Below are 6556 nucleotides of genomic sequence, written 5' to 3' on the forward strand. Positions count from 1 at the left end.
CAACTTGATGGGAGATTTTAAAGATATCTAGTTTTAACCTTTACTGAATTATACTGGACATTGAATATTGTTATTTTATTCCCCTGAAGAATTCAAGTTTCATCCAGTGGGATCTACATATTAAATATTAAAACCATGTCTCACAAAATCTTAAATTGGTATGCATATATTGTACAAACAAAAACATAAGGCATTAGGTTCTAAATTAAGGTGAATGCTTAATTGGAGATACATCCTTTGGGACAGGTTTTTTTACATGTTCTTCTAACTTCCTACAAATATCCCAATCTGTTCACAGTGGAAGTTGATTTCTCGTGCATTCCCGCACCAGTGGGAATTTTAGCCTCTGCCTGACAACTATTATAGGCTGCCTTTGACATACAGCCCTACATGGTCTAAATAGCTTCTATTCTTCCTTGGGCAGTGAAAGGGATCTTTGTGCCAGAGATTCATTAAACTGCACCTCACAGCCCCTCCGTAAAATGAGGCTCAATAATGAACAGTCGATTTAACTAGAAAAGCTGCCGGAGCTGTTAAATTAAATGGGAATAAAGTGCAGTTCAAGCCCAGTGTGCCAGAAGAAATGTTGACCTTAAGAAATCCTGAACGAAATAACCGCTGTAAACAATTCAGCATTTGCAGGAAGTTTCTTGGCCAGCAGTGAATACTGAAGAGGGATCCAAACTGGGACTTTAGTAGGGGTCCGATCGGATCCTGATTTCAGTGAAAGCGCGTAAAGGATATGGCTCTGGTTTGGAGCATGGTGGGCTTAAAAGAAAACACTTGAGGATAGAGGGAGTGTTTAAATATGGAGAGATTTCCATTGATTCAGTATAACAGGGATAATGCTTGATTTTGTGTTTATCTAAATAAAATAGCCAAGAAACGAGGATTTTTGCTCATTCATAAAGCATATTTGAATTTTAAGCAAATTATGAAACTATTCCATGTCAAAACCCTTTGTATAGTTTTTTTTCCCCTTATCATTCTTTTGAGATCCCTTTAAGCATATTGATGTTACAGTAAATCAGTTAAAATGTCCTTAATCTGATCTGATTCAATTTCAGTCCTCTAAACTGTACTTTCCCAGACATTAAACACGTTTATAGCAGCCCTAACAACTTTTCCTTTCTTTTTTTTAATCACATTCATTGCACTTTGCAAGTTGTGAAATCATGTGCCAATGGACATTTTCTGCCATAGCCTCTTTCTCTCTCACATTGAGAGATTTTCCCAGGGATTTTTTTTTTTATTCCCACACATAAGTGCATTTTAAGGTGAGGCACATAGGCAGTGAATCAGTTGGATGTTGTAAAGGGGAAAAAAATAGAAAGTCTAGGCGCTTTTGAGAGAGGGGGACCATCGAGAGTGTTATTATCATGTAAATTGTGATGAAGAAAAGAGACAGTGAAACTGATAGCAGTGATCTAATTATCTGTAGCCCGGCTCAAGTCCTGGTCCTGAATGGAGGTCCCAGAGAAGCTGCCATGGTCTCACGATAAACTTTTGTACCACAATAGAAAATAGCAACAGTGTAAAAACAGGCTTTTTTTAACAGGATTTAGCTCCATGTTTCCAAATTTAAGGCTATTTTAAACCACACAGATGTACATTCCCCTCAGATTAAAAGTGACCACTATGATATTATTAATTAGAAGGGCAGTAGCACAAAAAGAGTCAGAGACATGTCGATGACCTGCTGTCATTGTTGACAGTGTTAATACAGATGTGAAATAATGGTTTCATAATGAGATTTTACTATTTATTATTGTTAACATTTTTATAGGCTTAAAACTTCAGTTAAAAACTAGTCCAGCTAGGAAATCAGGTACCTGTGATAATAAATTCTAGGGTTTTCCTCTAGCAGACTGCCACTTTGAGCAGTCAGAATCAAGTATTCTAGAGAACTGTGTAATAAATGGAGTTGTTTTTTTTTGAGTTAAAACAAAGTCTGTGTGTACCTTGTACAAAAAAAACAACAAAAAAAACAACAAAAAAAAACGTCTTTAGGACATAAAATTCAACATCAAGTCTCTGGGTATATACTCGGCCCTTTCATTTTCTTTTTTCAACAAGCACCCCTTCCCTCTTTCTTCTGGAGCCTAATTTTGGCACAGTGACATCACCAGACTAATGGTTGATATTTTCCTCTCTTCCCGCACAGAGCTTTTGTACATGCTAGTCATTCATGTTTAAGGCTTGACGCACTAATTCCGGAAACAAGTTTCTATGGACACATAATGGCTGAGGGGATCAAAGAGGGTGAGGAGTAGAATACCAGCACCAAAACAAAAAAAAGAAAAAAGATTTAAGTGACATTAAAGAAAATGGACTGGGGGATTCCTAAACGCTTGCAAAAGTGCAAGTTATACTGGTCAGTTCCAACCCATGAGGTTGAAAGTATATTGTGAACACTTTATTTTTGCACATAAAATAATAAAAGGAGATTGTGTATCTGTGTAATCCTGCATATGTAGTAAATGATTTTTTACTCTGTGCTAGTACTGGTTTACTTTGTTCAGAAAGCTATCATACAGTTTCAAAAACATACCATTTGTGTGGACTACATTTTGGGAGTTTTTATTGTGCTTTTTTCTCCTTTTGGAGATTGACAACCCATGGTCAGTGTTATTGAATGGGAAATAATGACAGAATTGTGTATTTCCGGGCAAACTATCCAAGATATGTACATATATGTTACAATTATGTAAATTAAGAATAATACGGTTTGTACATGTATGCAGCCAAGATATATGGAAAATATAATCCACTTTCTTGATTGTTACACCAACTGACATTTTTAACATTAGTAAATAAAAGTCTTTGCTGAAATGGTATCAACATTTTTTTTTTCGTCCTTTTTTCAAAAACAAATGAATTTTTTTTTACATTAAACAATATCTAATTTAATAGAGATTTATAAAAATAGTTTTTCTTTTTATCATCTTGGACATCTTTAATTTGTCATTGTCCCCAAATACATATTTGCCTACGGCGTAAGATGATTTGGTCCTTGCATGAGTAGAAATGTAAATTTCCAGGAGAAAACACTTGTGGAAAACAAATTATAAAGAAGAAAAAGCAATCAACAAGGTCAAACTAAGTTGAACAAACTCAGCAGGGGGAAGAACAAATGAGATGGCCGAGGGAACAACATTCATCTTTCCGCTTTCGATTCACGTCCATGGAAAGCTGCTTAAGCAAACGGACCATTGAAAGTGAGTATTGTTTGGTTATCGTTACACACAGTGCACCCCACCCTCCCCCCAGGGAATTTACAAACTCAGCACCCACGCTTTTTTTATACCCCATTTTCCTTGGACACCCTACCCCCCAGACACCCTTTCCATGCTCTCCAGGACAGCAATGAGTTACACACACACACATCTTTTCCCATTGGTGTGTGGTCTCAGTGTAACCATCAACACATGCAGCACTAAAGAGTCTCAGTCAGGGAAATACTACTAACGTATTTGATTGATGAAACTGTCAGGTGAGAAGAAAGGATGTTAAATTAATGGCAGCAACATGGTCCTGAGAAATGTCCAAAAGTGTTGAAACCCCCCACCAATTACCCTTGATGTCGGTCTACATTTGTATGTTGGAATTAATCAGGAGCTATTCAGAATGGAAACTAAAGATGTTGTTTCAACTTTGAGAAAACTTGTAATTGTACAAATGTAGCAATTCTACTATAAGCATTGTAAGCATGTAGTAATCTGCATAAGCATTTACTGGGACTGAGGCTATTATTCCAGAAACATACTATATGCAAGTACTTGGCCAATGCATTGCAAGCACAGATACCCATGGTGCTTTCCAAACTAATCCATAGGTGGGAAAATTTTGTTGAAATATTCCACTTTTGATAAAGTATCCAGTCATCTTGGGGCACTTTTTGCTTTACATGTCAGATGTCCAAACCAAACCCCTGTATTGTGGATCTTATTCATGAATCACAAACACAAGAGAAAAAAAAACATATCTTTGTGTCACTGTGGCAATAAAAAAAAAAAACATCAGTTCTCAAGGGGTTTCCTTGTGCACATTAAACTGGATATGTTAAGTATATTTAATCTAGTTAGCTATAAACACAATTAAACGAACTTGATTCTCTTTAAATTCTCTATTCTCCGGTATCACATAGTTAACCTAAAAGAGAAAACTGACCATAGAAGGAGGCCCTTAAAGGGATAGTTCACCCAAATATGAAAATTTTATGTTTATCTGCTTACCCCCAGGGCATCCAAGATGTAGGTGACTTTGTTTCTTCAGTAGAACACAAAGATTTTTAACTCAAACCGTTGCAGTCTGTCAGTCATATAATGGAAGTGAATGAGAATCAAGGCTTTGAGAGTCAAAAAAAACACAAACAAAACCAAATTAAACCCTGCGGCTCGTGATGATACATTGATGTGTAAAGACACAAAAAAATCGGCATGTGCAAGATACTAAACAGTATTTAAACCGATTCACTGCAGTGTCCGAACTGTACTGAGAGCGTTATCAGCATAGGCACGTGACGAATCTTCTTCTTCTTTACGGCGGATCGCAAACTTATAAGTGCATCACCGCCACATTCCTCTCAAATGGACCATTGACACTCTATATACAATCTCAATTAGAAGTGTCAATTTTTGTTTGTGTTCAAACTGAAGAAACAAAGTAACCTACATGGGGGTAAGCAGATAAACATCAAATTTTGCAATGAAATCAAACCTAGTGAAATTGAAAACTGGTGTAAAATCAATTCAAAGAAAACCTGGAAAAAACTGGTTGGTAAACACCTTTAAACTAACATTTATCCATTATGATTACAGAACAGGCGGCATGATGATTACAGAACAGGCGGGTGTGTTCTGGGGCCCCGCCTACTTTCAAATGAGAATCTTGTTCAGATCACTAGTTCCACTGATGTCAGACAACTTGTATAATAGAAAACAGAGAGAAAACAATGAAAAAAACTTTTGACTGCAATATCTGGTTGAAGGTGGGGTATGTATTTTCGGTCAAGTACCAAAACAAACTTGTAGCCAATCAGCAGAAAGGGGCGTGTCTACTCATGGTGTGGAGGAAAGAGCACTCAGTGCACAGGACAGACATTAGCCGAGCCGAGCAACGACAGAAAGGTAGAGATGGCAGATAAAAAAACAACAAAAGAGGAAAACGTCTGCAGAACAAAAGAAGGCTTACAATAAGGTAAGTAGTAGTACCCGTGTAAATTTCGGATTAGCTTTCCAGTGCTGGAGAGAATTCAACGAGAAGGAATGCTTGCTATAGGACGCCGAGGTTGCTTTGTTTCTTTTTGATAGGTGAGTAACATTGGTTTTGCTTTGTTTCACAGAACTAATATATGCTGGCTTTTGCTTTAATATGTTCGTGTGTCATGTTCGATTGTTTGTTCATCTAATACAGCAGTTAATAATACAGCAGATACAGCCATAATCGTTGCCTGGGTTGCGTACGTATGTGTGGGGTGGAGCTATCAAACTAGGGGCGAGACCCGTTTGGGGTAGGGGCGTTTGTTTTGGTGATTTGAAATATCAACATTAGCTACCAGAAATCACTTACCCCACCTTTAATGATTATTTTAAAAGTTCAGAAATGGCTTAGAGTTCCTGTTATTGAAATCATTACATCACGTATTAAGACATGTAAACACGAGCTGGGTGGTGTTGTAATGTTCAAAAACAGTATACTGTTGCTCAGCTAACTTCTTTTTTTTCCATGAATGAAGAATGAATAACAACTTTGTTAGTATTGTTTTTAGTATATTAATTCAATTCAATTCAAGTTTATTGTATGCCGCTTTTTACGATACAAATCATTGCAAAGCAACTTTACAGAAAATTAAGTTTCTACAATATTTAGTAGTAGCTTATAAGTGGTGACTGTCAGTTTATATGCATATGACAGGAATTTTCAGAAAGATTTATATAAGAAATAGTCAACCAGACGATGAACACTATTAACAGCAATTATTATATATTTAAGGCCTTAATTGTTTCAGCATAATATAACTCAGCATAATATAACGATACAACAAGTAAGCCATTGAATCCCCCCAACCAAAAAAAGTGTAAATATGGGAATTGAAACACTATTCATTGTTTAAGCCTGCTGACGAGACTGATGTAGGAACAGTGGTTCAGTCAATGTTGTAATCTTGGGGTAGGACTATCTATTTATCTGACCAAGATTACAGGAGTTTTTGAGAAATGTGTTTAAAAACAATAACTTTTTTTTTTTTGCTAATCCTGTTTGATAACAATAGTGGCACAGAAATAACACACTTTACCTTTAAAGATAATTTCAGACTACATGGAAAATAACCAGACAAAACACTGAACTGATCATATTTCAGGGAACAACCAAGTGAAAATCATCATCAGTCACCTAAAACTCATATATTCCTCCTCCTGACCTTCCCCAACCCCGCAAAACAACCTGCTCTGCACTCTGGCTGTGATATTAATAATAATATTAGCAGGAGGCAGCCCAGCACAGAGCACATGATGTCTGCGTACCGCAATTTGGAGAAGCAGGAGCTGCCAGT

This window comes from Carassius carassius, chromosome 28 (assembly GCF_963082965.1).
Source record: "Carassius carassius chromosome 28, fCarCar2.1, whole genome shotgun sequence".
In the NCBI taxonomy this organism is placed as follows: Eukaryota; Metazoa; Chordata; class Actinopteri; order Cypriniformes; family Cyprinidae; genus Carassius; species Carassius carassius.